We start from the raw sequence: 17,245 nt of genomic DNA, 5'->3' as shown, positions 1-17,245 counted from the left end.
ATTCTCCTTCAGTTGCTGCTGCATTTACACTGGGCTGCATGGATCCTGTAAAGGTTGAAGGACTGAAGCCTAAGAGAATGGAAAGTTCCAGAATATAGGCAAACAAAGAACCTCTTTTGAATAAGTTAATAGCTAAAATCTAATGAGCTTTTACAATATGCCAGGCACCATTTTGTATGCTTTACATAAATAACTCATTTGATCACCACAACACCCAATCCAATGATGTAGGTATTACTGTTATACTCAATTTACAGATGAGAGAACCAAGGGATAGAGTTTTAAGAAAGTCACCCAAAGGTTACAGAGGTATTGACTGTGAGAATCAACATTCAAATCCAGGTGATTGAGAGCCAGAGTCCATGTTCCTAACTGATAATACTATTTAATAAGTGCAAAGTATGGATAAATTCTTGAGTTTAGAGTAGATCTGGCAGAATGTGATGGTCTGTTTAACTAAATCGTTTTGGAGATGGTTTCTTTGAGGTACAAAATGGGAAAGGAAAGGATGTGGTTTTCTGGACCAGGGGAGGAGAGAGTCTCCATGCAGGTGAAAAATTAATCAAAATTAATAAAAGACAAGCAAAAAAGCTAAACAGAGGAGACAGCAAGAGGGTTTTTTTGAGCTATGTAAGTCATTGAACTTGAATGGATTTTTATCATATTCTCTTCCTACAGATGAAATATTCACTATAGAGCTGGTAACTTTGTCAAAATGCATTGCATCCCCATACAGGAAAGGCAGTGACTAAAAACATTGATTTTAAAGTCAGTTGGCCTGGGATTGCTTCTAGATTTCATCACTTATTAGCTGTGTGAATTTAGGCAATGAGGTGGATTGCACTTCCTTAGTAAAATGGTGATAACAATAGTACCTACCTCATGGGCAGTTGTAGAATGAGATGTTGTTTTTAAAGAAGAGAGCAAATATTCCATAAATGGCAGTTATTGTGAAGAAAGGAGGAGGAAGAAGTGAAAGAAGAAGAGAAGGAGGACTTCTGCTATTAAGGCTGTCTTAATTTAGGTTGTGGTACACCATGGCTATAGGTAACTAACTCTTCCTGAAAGAAAAAAATTAAGAGTTTTAAAGGCTGTAATTTTCAAAGGGTATACCTGCATCCTTTGTCATATAAGACAACTTCAAATTATTCTTCATTTTCAGTCAACTATTTTCAAATATAAATTGAAATATAATACTTCAATCGAAGATGTATTCCATAATTTGTACAAAACATGAAGTATTATCATCTGTGTAACCACAGTTTTTCTTTTCTCTCAAAATTAGCATGTCACTTAGTATTCACTTACACTATGCTTTATTGTGATAAAAGATAAGCCAATTAAATGTGACAGACAATATGAGATTTTTTTTTAAAAACTGAGCTCAAGTCTAATTTATTTAAAGATTATGTGACCCATGTCTCTTTTTGAATTATGGTTTTCTCAGGGTATATGCCCAGTAGTGGCATTGCTGCATCATATGGTAGTTCTATTTTTAGTTTTTTAAGGAACCTCCATACTGTTCTCCATAGTGGCTGTATCAATTTACATTCCCACCAACAGTGCAAGAGGGTTCCCTTTTCTCCACACCCTCTCCAGCATTTATTGTTTCTAGATTTTTTGATGATGGCCATTCTGACCAGTGTGAGGTGATACATCAAAGTAGTTTTGATTTGCATTTCTCTAATGATTAGTGATGTTGAGCATCCTTTCATGTGTTTGTTGACAATCTGTACGTTTAACATTTTGATGAAGTACCAAACATTTTCCCAAAATGTACCATTTTACACTCTCATCAGCAATATATGAGGGATCCATTTCTCTATATCTTTGCCAACACTTTTTATTATCTAGTGATGTTGAGCATCTTTTCACATGCCTATTGGCCATTTTTATGCCCTTTTTGGAGACACACCTATTCAGATACTTTGATCATTTTTTACTTGGGTTATTTGTCTTTTTATTATTTTATTGCCTTTTTATTATTAAATACATGTTCTAGATACATATTAGTAATATGATTTGCAAATATTTTCTCCCATTTTGTGGGTTGTCTTTTCATATTCCTGATGATGTCTTTTGAAGCACAAAAGGTTTTAGATTTTATGAAGTCCATTATCTAATTTTCCTTTTGTCACTTAAACATTTTGGTGTAATAAAACCATTGCATAACCCAAGGTCATGAAGATTTATTCCCTTGTTTCCTTCTAGGAATTTTATAGTTTTACCTCATACATGTAGGTCCCTGATCCACTTTGAATTAACATTTGTGCATGGTGTGAGATAGGGGTCTAATGTTATTCCTTTGCAGAAGATATCCAATTGTCCAAGTACCATTTGTTAAAAGGAATGTTCATTCTCCCATTGAATGGTCTTGGCACCCTCACTGAATATCGAGTGATCATATATATATATAGAGTTATTTATGGACTCAATTCTGTTACATTGATCTATCTATCCTATGCCAGCACCACAATGTTTTAGTTACTGTAGCTTTATAGTAAGTTTTGAAATTGTGAAGTGTGAGTACTCCAGTTTGTTCTTTTTCAGGATTGTTTTGGCTATAGGTACATTCATTTTTTTTTTTTTATAATCTTTTCTTACTTTTTAAAAAAATTTGTTTATTTATTTATTTTAGGTTTTGGCTGCATTGGATCTCCATTGCTGTGCACAGGTTCTCTCTAGTTGCGGCAAGTGGAGGCCACTCTTCACTGTGGTGTGCAGGCTTCTCATTGTGGTGGCTTCTCCTGTTGCAGAGCATGGGCTCTAGGCATGTGGGCTTCAGTAGTTGTGGCACACGGGCTCAGTAGTTGTGGCTTGTGGGCTCTAGAGCCCACGAGCCTCAGTAGTTGTGGTGCATAGGCTTAGTTGCTCTGCGGCATGTGGGATCCTCCTGGACCAGGGCTCCAACCTGTGTTCCCTGCATTGGCAGGCAGATTCTTAACCACTGCGCCACCAGGGAAGTCCCTACATGCACTTTTTTTTTAAACATCTTTATTGGAATATAATTGCTTTACAGTGATGTGTTAGTTTCTGTTTTATAACAAAGTGAAACAGTTATACATATGTCCCTCCCTCCCTCCCTCTCCCTCCCTCCCATCCTCCCTATCCCACCCTTCTAGGTGGTCACAAACCACCACGCTGATCTCCCTGTGCTATGCAGCTGCTTCCCACTAGCTATCTATTTTATGTTTGGTACTGTATATATGTCCATGCCACTCTCTCACTTTGTTCCAGCTTACCCTTCCCCCTCCCTATATGCTCAAGTCCATTCTTTAGTAGGTATGCATCTTTATTCCCATCTTGCGCCTAGGTTCTTCATGACCATTTAAAAAAAATTTTTTTTTAGATTCCATATATATGTGTTAGCATACGATATTTGTTTTTCTCTTTCTGATTTACTTCACTCTGTATGACAGACTCTAAGTCCATCCACCTCACTACAAATAACTCAATTTCATTCCTTTTTATGACTGAGTAATATTCCATTGTATATATGTGCCACATCTTCTTTATCCATTCATCTGTTGATGGACACTTTTGTTGCTTCCATGTCCTGGCTATTGTAAATAGAGCTGCAGTGAACATTTTGGTACATGACTCTTTTTGAATTATGGCTTTCTCAGGGTATATGCCCAGTAGTGGGATTGCTGGGTTGTATGGTAGTTCTCTTTTTAGTTTTTTAAGGAATGTCCATACTGTTCTCCATAGTGGCTGTATCAATTTACATTCCCACCAACAGTGCAAGAGGGTTCCCTTTTCTCCACACCCTCTCCAGCATTTATTGTTTCTAGATTTTTTGATGATGACCATTCTGACTGGGGTGAGATGATATCTCATTGTAGTTTTGATTTACATTTCTCTAATGATTAATGATGTTGAGCATTCTTTCATGTGTCTGTTGGCAATCTGTATATCTTATTTGAAGAAATGTCTATTTAGGTCCTACATTCACTTTTAAACTGAAAAGAAATACTAAGCATAAGAGACCTATACATTTCTAAATAAATACAAAGATGCTTATAGGTGTTGTGCCTTGTTTCTGGTTTTCCAGCTTCTTATAGTGCATACCATTGGTTAATAAAATATTTTCTATTGAACCAAACTCCTGTAATAGGCAATGACTGAATCAATACATTTTAATTGAATATAATTGTGTTAGCCTGGGCTTCTGTAACAAAATGCCACAGAGTGGGTGCCTGAACAATGGACATTTGTTTCATACATTCTGGAGGTTGGGAAGTCTGAGATCAGGGTGCCAGCATGGTTGGGATCTGTTGAGAGTTGTCTTCCTGGCTTGCAGACAACAGGCAGTTTTCTTGCTGTGTCCTTAACACAGTCAGGTTGGGGGTACGGTGCGGGTAGGAGGTGAAGGGGGGCTTGAGGGAGATTGAGAGGAGAGACTAGGAGAATCTAAGATGTTTCTCCTGGCTGCAATTTGCTTGCTATTGCTGAATGTTCTTTTAGGATGACCATTTGCTTTCCTTCCTCCTATAGGATGAGAGTAAATCATAGTAGTTCATTGAGCACATGAACTCTGAAATCAAGAGAGAAGTGGGTGGAGCACAGGCTCTGCCTCCTTCTGTTGTGATACTGGCAAGGCCTTTAACCTTTCTGACACCATACATCCTCATTTGTAAGGTGGGATTAATAATAATATTGCCTTACTCATAAGATTGTTGTGACAATTACGTTGCTAAGTTATGTAAAACCCATAGTATAGGGCCTGGCCTATAGTAAATGCTCAATAAATTCTAGCTATTATAATTTATTGTAACATAAACTTTATTATATTTAGAGAAAATTATCCATTTAGATACCTCAAAAAGTAACAGCCAGGATTCCAATTTTGAATTCCTTTTTGTGAACGGTAAGCGGAGTAAGAAGTCACATATGCACTCAGAATTGTTCATTCAGAATGCTCAGTACTGCTTAAAAAAAGATGCACACACAGGGTTTTGCTTTCCCTATTCTCCTCTTGACAGATTTTTCTCTAAGGTAGCTGACCATGGAAACCAATTAATCTCTCTCCTAAGGCAAAGCAATCATTTGCAAAAGAATGCACTGAAGTGCCACCCCCAAATGCTCCAGAACAGCTAGAGGGGAGGAGGCTGTTTTTTCTTTGATTTTCAAGGCTGATGAAAGCAGTTATTTAGGAAGTACATGAGCGTGGACGCACACACGCATGTGTGTGTGCGTGTGCGTGTGTGCATGTGTGTGTGTATGTATGTAGTGAGAGAGGACATAATTCAGTCATTACTACACAGCTTCATGAAGCATTATGCGGGGTATGAGAACTTGTCTAGACACATTTATTTATCACACATTTTGTGTCTTCCTTCATGTTCATGGATCTATTTTTCCCTCTTGGCTTCCCCGGTGCCTGGTGCAGTATACAGCACATAATAAGCAGAAAACATGCATTACTGCACAGAAATAGTTTGCAGTATAAGGTGGTTCAGTACATGAATCTTGGAGTCAGGAGCTGAATCCCAACTCCATCAGTTACTGGCTCTGTGATCTAGGGTAAATTATTAACTTCTTAGAGTCTCAGTTGCTTTACTTGTAAAACATAATTAATATATAAACCATAGGTTGTTTTGAAACTTAAGTGAGGAAGTATGGGCAGAGTATCTAACAAAGTTCTTGGCATGTTATAAGCACGCAGTGAATGATAGTTATAGGAACCAAAGAAATGTTTGTCAGTTGAATGAATACATAGTAATTTACTAATCATTTAATTTAGGATTGATTTATTCAATATATATTAAATAATATCTACTATGTACCAGTGTGCTAAATGTCAAAATACAGAGGTAAGACACAGTCTCAATCCTCAATGAACTCCCAGTAGAGTAGAGAATATAGCAAGGTAAAACAACTAAAAGCTACAACATTTGAGAAGTTACTGTTGCAGAAGTCTGTATAAAGGCACAATAGGGGCCCATAGGTGGACTTCAGGGTACAGTTGAACTTGACTGAAATAATCGTAATTTTTCTAACATTTCACTAAGAAAAGTGTCAACCATAGAAGAAAAGCTGAAAAGAATTGTACAATAAGAATCTATATACCAGCCACCTATAATCCCCAACTATTGAACTTTAGTTAATAATACGTTTTCTGAGGAGTAAAGCACACTATCTGCATCGAACTTTGAAATGCATTAAAAATTTGAAAGACTGGTGGGTGGATAGAGTTTTAGATATGGATAAGTGAAAAACCCTTCTTGACTATATTTCCACATGTGATTCTCTACTTAAACATAATGAAAACGTTCCATTTTTAAAAGAAATTATGACGGATGATGAAAAGTGGATACCGTACAATAATGTGGAATGGAAGAGATCATGGGGCAAGCGAAATGAACCGCTACCAACCACACCAAAGGCCGGTCTTCATCCAAAGAAGGTGATGTGTATATGGTGGGATTGGAAGAGAGTCCTCTATTATGAGTTCCTCCTGGAAAACCAAATGATTAATTCCAACAAGTACTGCTCCCAATTAGACCACTGAAAGCAGCACTCGACGAAAAGCATCTGGAATTGGTCAACAGAAAACGCATAATCTTCCATCAAGATAATGCAACACCGCGTGTTTCTTTGATGACCGGGGAAAAACTGTTACAGCTTGACTGAAAAGTTCTGGTTCATCTGCCATATTCACCAGACATTGCACCTTTGGATCTCCATTTATTTTGGTCTTTACAAAATTCTCTTAATGGAAAAAATTTCAATTCCCTGGAAGACTGTAAAAGGCACCTAGAACAGTTCTCTGCTCAAAAAGTTAAAAAGTTTTGGGAAGCTGTAATTCTGAAGCTGCCTGAAAAATTGCAGAAGGTAGTGGAACAAAACAGTGAATTCGTTTTTCAATAAAGTTTTTGGTAGAAATGAAAAATGTGTCTTTTATTTTTACTTGAAAACCGAAGGAAGTTTTGGTGAACCCAATACTTTTTTTCTATGAATTTGCCTACTTTAGATACCTTATATAAATGGAATCATACCGTATTTGATTTTTGTGACTGATTTATTTCACTTACATAATGTCCTCAAGGTTCATCAATGTTGTGGCATATGACAGTTTCCTTCCATTTTAAGGCTGAATTATAGTTCATTGTATGTATATACCACATTTTGTTTATCCGTATCTCCATCTATGGACACTTGGGTTGCTTCTACTTCTTGGCTATTGTAAATATTGCTGCTATGTATGAACATGGGTGTGCCAATCTCTCTTTGAGATACTGGTTTTTAATTATTTTGGATATATAGCCAGAAGTGGGATTGCTGATAATTCTATTTTTAATTTTTTAAGGAATTGTCATATTGTTTTCCACAGTGACTGCACCATTTTATATTCTCACTAATAGAGCACAGGGTTCCAATTTCTCTACATCCTCACCAGTACTTGCTACTTGCTGTTTTTGTTCTTTTTTTTTTTTTTTGATAGTAGCCATCCTATGTGATTGAAGTGATATCTCATTCAGTGGTTTTGATTTGCATTTCCCTAATGAGTAATGGTGTTGATTATCTTTTCATATACTCATTGGCCATTTGCATGTAATATTTGAAGAAATGTCTATTTAAGTCCTTTGCTCAATTTTTACTTGGGTTATTTGCTTTTTATTGTGGTTGAATTTTAGGAGCTCTTTATATATTCTAGATATTAACCCCTAATCATACAGGTAGTTGGAAAATATTTTTTCCCATTCCATAGGTTGCATCTTTAACCTATATTGATTGTGTCCTTTGATGCGCAAAGGTTTTTGTTTGCTATAGTTCCATTTAACTATTTTTGATTTTGTTGCCTATGCTTTTGGTGTCATATTTAAGAATGCATTGCCAGATCTAAATCCAATGTCATAAAGCTTTTCCCCTGTGTTTTCTTTGAGGAGTTTTACATTTTTCAGTCTTTGATCAATTTTGAAATATTTTTTGTATATGATGTAAGGTAAGGGTCAAACTTTATTCTTTTGAATTTGGATGTCCAGTTTTCCCAGCACCATTTGTTGATAAGATTGTCCTTTCCCTATATGATCTTGGCACCATTGTTGAAAATAATTTCACCATATATGTGAGAGTTTATTTCTGGGCTGTCAGTTCTATCCCATGGTCTATATGCCTGAGTTTACACTAATATCACACTGTTTTGATGACTGTAACTTTGTAATAAGTTTTGAAATCAGAAGTGTGAAACCTCCAACTTTGTTCCTTTTCAAGATAATTCTGGGTATTTGAGTTTAGGTGTGCATTTTAGGATGGAGTTTTGTATTTCTTCAAAAAATGCCATTAGCATTTTGATAGGGATTACATTGAATCTGTAAACTGCTTTGGGCAATATTTACATTTTAACAATATTAAGTCTTTCAATCCATGGACATGGGATGCCTTTTCAATTATTTGAGTCTTCTTTAATTTCTTTAAGTAGTGTTTTGACATTTACTTCCACACATGGCACCCCCCCCCCATTTACATGGTCTGGCACACACACTTGCACACCCAATCTCTGATGCCAACAAACTTTATTCCACATATGCTATTCAGCTCTTAAAGTGGGAGAAGTTGTATAAAGGTACTGTGTGGTTGTTAGACTCCTGGTTATATGAGTTGACACATCGCTAAGGGTAAGTGATGCATTGACTATACCAACCTGCTCCAAAGTCACTTTAGGAAAAACTGGAAAAAGAACTCAGAGCCCTAACTTAGGTCACACAAAAGGGATTTCAGAGTAGTGTCATATGCATAATAGTTAGACTTGCTGCCCTAGTGTGGCTCTAGAGGGCCTTGAGCAATTCTCTAAAAGAGTAATTCCTGGGATATCTGAGCAATTTGGTAGCTATTTTACAGTTCAGCAGGGACTTTGTTATGCATGAGGTGCCTCCTAGTGGCCTCTGAAGGAAATTGCCCAACTGCTCATGGGAAAGGGAGGTTTATGAACTGGAAGAGGTCAGTCATTCAATAGTAGCTGGACCTGAGACTGCACTTGGAAGTCGTGAAAGAAGATGGTGAATTGCAAACTAAAAGGAATGTAAGGAACTACTAGATAAGTTATTAGGCTAAGGAAGCCCTTTATTGCCTGGAAACCTAAGTCCTGCTCTGTCACAGCAGGGATTACCTGCAGGAGAAGAAGAGATGTTTTAACCTGGGAAAGCAAATTAGATTTAATTATTAGATTCTAAATCAATATTTACATTACATGATTCATCACCAAGCCTGATACCTGCAGAGACCTCATTGGCAATGCATCAATTTCACAAAGATAACACTCATCCTAACAGGAAATAGGGTGTTTTATTTCACTATGTCTCTTATTTTCTTCTGGATTACTTTCTATCCTTTGTCTCAAGGGGAACCCTTGTGAGAGGAAAGATCATGAGGTTTCTGAATAGTCCATCTGCTCCCTTCCTTTTTTCCCTCTAGACAACCTGGTTGCTTTCAAACTGATACTGAAACAAGACAGGCATCCAGGTTTACCTAATGCCAGCCAGCCTCAGCATTGTTAACATAAGTCAAAAGGTTATGGATCACAATGGGAAATTAATTCATCTGTTAAAAAAGCAGAGAATGTATCTGCAGTTTATATCAGGGCTAGAAATTCAAGTTTAAAAGCAGTCTTTGAAATTCTTATTATTCAAAATCAACACAGGCAGTAGTAATCAGCCAGGTACATTTTGTTAGCTCCCACAGGGTGTACAGGTGCTTAAGTCAGAGGCCATTTAGACCCTTTTTGTTACCTGAATCCAGAAAATGCCACAGGAATGAAAGGCATCTTAACTAGAAGAGTTGAAACCTTAAGCCTGTAGCTTGCTACCAAGGAAGGTTATAGAACACGGGATAGTGCATGGAAGGAAAACTGTCATTGAGAGATATAACCCCAATGTACAGTGAATGGTCCCTTCCAGAACTTTTCTGTTTCCCTAATAAATTCTCAGCAGGAAATATCTCTGTCACCTTGAACAACTATCAGGCGAATTTAAGAATTAGGAGTTTGGGCTTGATAAGTGCTTGTCTTTACTCATTATAACTTCTCCTTTTATTGTATAGGAAAGAGTGACCTTTAAAATATAGCTGATTCACTTTGTTATACAGCAGAAACTAACACAATGTTTTAAAGCAATTATACTCCAATAAACATGTTAAAAAATCTAATCTTTCATGTTCTTTTAGACACAGAAAGATGTAAGTTTTTCAAAAGGATATTAAGAAGTTGTGTTCAATGTTAAAAACATAATAAAGAGGTATTTTCAGAACATTGCAACTGTGCTACCTAGTCAGGAAATTTATATAACTGAAAAACATTCCCCGGGGTCCTCTCCAAATGAAGTATATTCACCATTCCTGCAAGGGATTTGGGGGTTACTCTAGCCAGCATTGTGCGTATTCTCAATTTTCCTCACCTTTCCCCCACACATAGAGCCCTAACAGGTTTTAAAGCTCAGGGCACAAATGTCTGTCTCTGTTTTTCCATTCAAATTTTGTCCATCTTAATTAGCTAGGTTTTATCATTTTCACAAGTAAAGACTTACTACGATTGAGGACTCCGTGGCCATATGGCCATTCCCTCCACAGGAGCCACAGAACAAATCTGACAAGTGAAATGTACTTATTTTAATAGAGTATTTCTGTTTGTGACAGTTAGATTTTTGCCTGCAGCTTGCCCTGTAGGGTGTTGGGAGTAGGTTGGTAGATATCCTTTCACCTCTGAATGAAAATCTCTTCATCAAATAGACCCCTTTAAAAAAGGGGAAAATCTTTAAGGCAATAAATTTGATTTAATGAGTCACGCAGTCTTCAGGGGAGACAGTGTGCTTATAACACATTGTGATTGCTGAACTGAAAAAGTACTTTTGTGCTATATAGATGTAGCATCATTCTCTGGAGTCCAACTACTTTTCTTCACTTTTTATGGGACTTAACAACTTTGGTACCTGCTACTGATGAGATGCCATTTACTATGGTTGAAACCAACAACAGAATTGCTTTACCCACCATCTATCTTATTTCCCAACTTAAATTTCTTGCCATCCTACAGGAAAATGACTGCATAATGCACAAGTATCACATCAGTATATTTAATCCTTTTCTGTTCTACAATATAATCACACATAGTAAATCTCAAATTACAATTGCTGACAGGCCAATAGTTGGTAAGTGATAGGACAGATATAGGTCATCTTGGAGGAGGTGTTCCAAGGCATTGAAAGCATTGGCATATATTGCTAGAGGAATAGCATTATACAATCATGGTAATCCATTTTCCTTTTTTTATTTTTTAATTTATCTTTTAACATCTTTATTGGAGTATAATTGCTTTACAATGTTGTGTTAGTTTCTGCTGTATAACAAAGTAAATCATGTATATGTATACATATATCCCCATATCCCCTCCCTCTTGCATCTCCCTCCCACCCTCCCTATGCCACCTCTCTAGGTGGTCACAAAGCACCGAGCTGATCTCCCTGTGCTATGCAGCTGCTTCCCACTAGCTATTTTACATTTGATAGTGTATATATGTCCATGCCACTCTCTCACATCATCCCAGCTTACACTTCCCCCTCCCCGTGCCCTCAAGTCCATTCTCTATATCTGCGTCTCTATTCCTGTCCTGCCCCTAGGTTCTTCAGAACCATTTTTTTAAAATTTTAGATTCCATATATATATGTATTAGCATATGGTATTTGTTTTTCTCTTTCTGATTTACTTCACTCTGTATGACAGTCTCTAGGTCCATCCACTTCACTGCAAATAACTCAATTTCATTTATTTTCATGGCTAAGTAATATTCCATTGTATATATGTGCCACATATTCTTTATCCATTCATCTGTCGATGGACACTTAGGTTGCTTCCATGTCCTGGCTATTGCAGCTCAATATCCAAAAAACAAACAACCCAATCCAAAATAGGCAGAAGACCTAAATAGACATTTCTCCAAAGAAGATATACAGATTGCCAACAATCACATGAAAGGATGCTCAACATCACTAATCATTAGAGAAATGCAAATCAAAACTACAATGAGATATCACCTCACACCAGTCAGAATGGCCATCATCAAAAAATCTAGAAACAAACAAACAAACAAAAATCTAGAAACGGTAAATGCTGGAGAGGGTGTGGAGAAAAGGGAACCCTCTTGCACTCTTGGTGGGAATGTAAATTGATACAGCCACTATGGAGAACAGTATGGAGGTTCCTTAAAAAACTAAAAAGAGAACTACCATACGACCCAGCAGTCCCACTACTGGGCATATACCCTGAGAAAACCATAATTCAAAAAGAGTCATGTAACACAATGTTCATTGCAGCACTATTTACAGTTTTCCTTTTTTGAAGGCCTCACAGAAATTCACCAAACTCATGAAAGTAAATAAATTGTGACTAGACCCACAACATGAAGGGAAAGGATCACCTACTTAGAACACTTTGAAAAAAGTTTGCAATGGTCACAAATCCACTGGAAATTTCAGATCATTTGTATATTTGTACGTGATTCTGTTGTGCTTTGTTTGATAAATTTAGTGTGAAATTTCTTCTCACAGGAGAAATCAAGGTTAGGACGGGTGGTGCTTCTACCGAACAAGGGTTCATTCATACAAGGTAGATATTGTGAATGATGTAATTGTGTATCCTTCTTTAAGTCCCTTGACTGATAGAGCCAAAATTGTAGCTCACTTTTTCCATTGTATGGGACTTCATGACTGTTTTTACTGGCTAACGTGACACACTGAACTCTCTCCTACTTTACAGCTTTAATTTTCCTTTGCCTTATGTCCCCACTTATTTATAATTTATTACATGTTACTGTATTATATGCATCTTTGAACTGCTATGCTGCCTTATAAATTTTTTGGAACAAGGCATGGTAGGGAGGTGAGGGCAGAATTGGGGGGAGAGGGGGACAGACAGAGGGAGGGAGAGGGAGAGAGAGAATATGAGAGACAGAGAATGATTGATTGTGTGAAAACGGCCTGGCTGATCTATACAACTGTCTCGGTGGTGGATTCAAATTGCTGACAAGTACATATGATAGCAATAAGACTGAAAAATAAAAATAACAACACCGAATCAGGCCCACTGCTGTCCAACCTGCCACCTAAGTCAGCTTCAAGTTCTTAAGATAAAACCCAAATCTTGGACCATATTTCATGTACTGTAGTTAGATTCACCCCACCACCTCCCCTGCTACATTGATTGTTGTTGCTTTAAACCTTTAATTACTCAGACTCCTCAATTAACTGGAATTGATCTTCATTTCTGGGAAAATGGAAGATAAGAAGAAAATAAGATGATTTCCATGATTTGTTTCTTAAAACTTAGCTTCTACTGCTATATGGTCTTGTGTGTGTTACCATCAACCCATTGTTCGTGCCATCCTTGAGCTCTGTATTTAGAATTTTCTCTGCTTGGAATACACTACTCCCTCATTCAATACATTGGCAAACTACTATTCTTTCAAGCCTTAGCTCAAGTATCCTTTCTGGAAATCTTTATGAACCACCTTCAAGCTGGGTTGGATACCTGCCTAAGTACTACCATAAGATCTTGTGCCCACTTCTGTTGGCCCACACTGTATTTAAATCTATGTCTGTCCTTCTACTAGAATCTGAGCAACCCGAGAGGGAAAAAAATGTGTGTCTTATTTATTCATTGTTGTGTCCCTAGCACCTTCCATAGTATATCCTTCTAACAGGTATTCAATTAAATGAATTAATAGAATAATTGTCTGTATACTTTGTTTGGCAGTCTAAATGACCAGAGGTTCACATGATCTAAGCATGCTTAGAAAATGATACTCTCTGACCATTTTATGATTTGGTTTATTTTGAAATGGAAACAGCCAGAATCTCACCTCTAAATATATGTCTATATGCCTCATTTAGTGATTGGGCAGCTGAGAAAATCCTGTGATAGCCCTTCGTTGTTAGGGCTTACAAGGGCATTCTTCAGTGGGTGACAGCTGTCCCACAGAGCACCTGCATTTAGCCTATCTTCACTAAACCCCAAATGACTAGGTAATTTTCCCTCTGGTGTCTGCCCACATTGAAAAACCCTCGGTAATTGTTTTCAACCCTGTGGAGGCAGTTAAACTCTTCAGTTGGTAAGGACACAACCCAATTATAGAGAGAACTGCTGAATCTTTTTTTTTGCGGTACGCGGGCCTCTCACTGTTGTGACCTCTCCCGTTGTGGAGCACAGGCTCAGGACGCGCAGGTTCAGCGGCCATGGCTCACGGGCCCAGCCGCTCCACAGCATGTGGGATCTTCCTGGACCAGGGCATGAACCTGTGTCCCCTGCATCGGCAGGCGGACTCTCAACCACTGTGCCACCAGGGAAGCCCGAACAGCTGAATCTTTTAGATAAAATCAGTAATGCAGAGACTAGGCACTGGGTGCTTAGATTTTGCACTGTACTCCAGATGAATTTCTTGTTATTCTTAATACAGTGTTATCAGATCCGTTTCTGAAATGCAAATGTCATGAGTGACCTGATGTGCCAAGTCCTTTAGTATCAGCAATTTTAAATGGAATTAAAGATGTAATCTAAAGCTTTAAATGGCTCATGCAAATAGACTAAAAATGGCCCTCATTAATTTAAAGCTAGCTCAAATAGTCCAGGTGTCAGAGTTCATCTGCTTGGTGAATTTCATAAAACACTTGTCATTCACCATGGTCAAATAATTATACTGCTAGAAAATAATTTTTTTCTGAACATGTGGCAGAGAAAATTATTGCATAGGAGGGGGTTAATGAAATTGTCTTCCAGTGGAGTAAGTAATCGAGGGACAGAGAGCTGGGCATTAGGTTGATTAGAGGCTTGGTGCCCTAAATTATGCCTTGTTACAGGTAGGGCATCAACACATTTTAAGTGGAAACAGATGACTTAAATTTAAGCAACACCACACACCTAATACTTTGATGACTGAATTTGTGTTGTTTTTCTCTTATATTTTGTGATTAAAGCTGTAAATTGTAGTACCACTTAAACACTTTCTTTCTAATCCTGTCATAATCTATCCACTGTGATATGAGGGACAAATTTTTTGAGACATTTATAAAAACACCATGACATATATTCTGTGAAGACCATATTTTTCAACTACGTATTTCATAATTTTCAAAACCAGAGTGAAAAAGTATGTAATTCAATTATAATTGAATGTAAAATTCCACATAAAATTATTTAAGACTCAGAAAGTAAAGAGTCACATATTTCAGAGCTTAAGTGAACTTAGAAATCCTCTAATATGCCCTCCCCTCCCCCCATTTTATAGATGAGAAATTGGAAAGTAAGAGAAGGTAAATGCCATTCACCAAGTCACACAGCTTGCCGGTCCCAAACAGGCAGTCACGTGATAAAGTTTTCTTTCTTGACACATACTTTTATTTCTTTCTTTGCTTTTTTTTTTTTTTTAACATCTTTATTGGGGTATAATTGCTTTACAATGGTGTGTTAGTTTCTGCTTTATAACAAAGTGAATCAGCTATACATATACATATGTTCCCATATGTCTTCCCTCTTGCATCTCCCTCCCTCCCACTCTCCCCATCCCACCCTTCCAGGCTGTCACAAAGCACCGAGCTAATATCCCTGTGCCTTGCGGCTGCTTCCCCCCAGCTATCTACCTTACTACGTTTGTTAGTGTGTATATGTCCATGACTCTCTCTCGCCCTGTCAAAACTCACCCCTCCCCCTCCCCATACCCTCAAGTCCGTTCTCCAGTAGGTCTGCGTCTTTATTCCTATCTTACCCCAGGTTCTTCATGACATTTTTTTCCCTTAAATTCCATATATATGTGTTAGCATATGGTATTTGTCTTTTTCTTTCTGACTTACTTCACTCTGTATGACAGACTCTAGGTCTATCCATCTCATTACAAATAGCTCAATTTCATTTCTTTTTAAGGCTGAGTAATATTCCATTGTGTATATGTGCCACATCTTCTTTATCCATTCATCCGATGATGGGCGCTTAGGTTGTTTCCATGTCCTGGCTATTGTAAATAGAGCTGCAATGAACATTTTGGTACATGACTCTTTTTGAATTTTGGTTTTCTCAGGGTATATGCCAAGTAGTGGGATTGCTGGGTCATATGGTAATTCTATTTGTAGTTTTTTAAGGAACCTCCATACTGTTCTCCACAGTGGCTGAACCAATTCACATTCCCACCAGCAGTGCAAGAGTGTCCCCTTTTCTCCACACCCTCTCCAGCATTTATTGTTTCTAGATTTTTTGATGATGGCCATTCTGACTGGTGTGAGATGATATCTCATTGTAGTTTTGATTTGCATTTCTCTAATGATTAATGATGTTGAGCATTCTTTCATGTGTTTGTTGGCATTCTGTATATCTTCTTTGGAGAAATGTCTATTTAGGTCTTCTGCCCATTTTTGGATGGGGTTGTTTGTTTTTTTGTTATTGAGCTGCATGAGCTGCTTGTAAATTTTGGAGATAAATCCTTTGTCAGTTGCTTCATTTGCAAATGTTTTCTCCCATTCTGAGGGTTGTCTTTTGGTCTTGGTTATGGTTTCCTTTGCTGTGCAAAAGCTTTGAAGTTTCATTAGGTCCCATTTGTTTATTTTTGTTTTTATTTCCATTACTCTAGGAGGTGGGTCAGAAAGGATCTTGCTGTGATTTATGTCATAGAGTGTTCTTCCTATGTTTTCTTCTAAGAGTTTGATAGTTTCTGGCCTTACATTTAGGTCTTTAATCCATTTTGAGCTTATTTTTGTGTATGGTGTTAGGGAGTGATCTGATCGCATACTTTTACATGTACCTGTCCAGTTTTCCCAGCACCATTTATTGAAGAGGCTGTCCTTTCTCCACTGTACATTCCTGCCTCCTTTATCAAAGATAAGGTGTCCATATGTGCGTGGGTTTATCTCTGGGCTTTCTATCCTGTTCCACTGATCTATCTTTCTGTTTTTGTGCCAGTACCATACTGTCTTGAGTACTGTTGCTTTGTAATATAGTCTGAAGTCAGGGAGCCTTATTCCTCCAGCTCCTTTTTTCGTTCTCAAGATTGCTTTGGCTATTCGGGGTCTTTTGTGTTTCCATACAAATTGCGAAATTTTTTGTTCTAGTTCTGTGAAAAATGCCAGCGGTAGTTTGATAGGGATTGCATTGAATCTGTAGATTGCTTTGGGTAGTAGAGTCATTTTCACAATGTTGATTCTTCCCATCCAAGAACATGGTATATCTCTCCATCTATTTGTATCATCTTTAATTTCTTTCATCAGTGTCTTAT

The sequence above is a fragment of the Phocoena sinus genome, chromosome X (genome assembly GCF_008692025.1).
Source record: "Phocoena sinus isolate mPhoSin1 chromosome X, mPhoSin1.pri, whole genome shotgun sequence".
NCBI lineage: Eukaryota > Metazoa > Chordata > Mammalia > Artiodactyla > Phocoenidae > Phocoena > Phocoena sinus.
Note: the sequence above shows the minus strand (reverse complement) of the source record.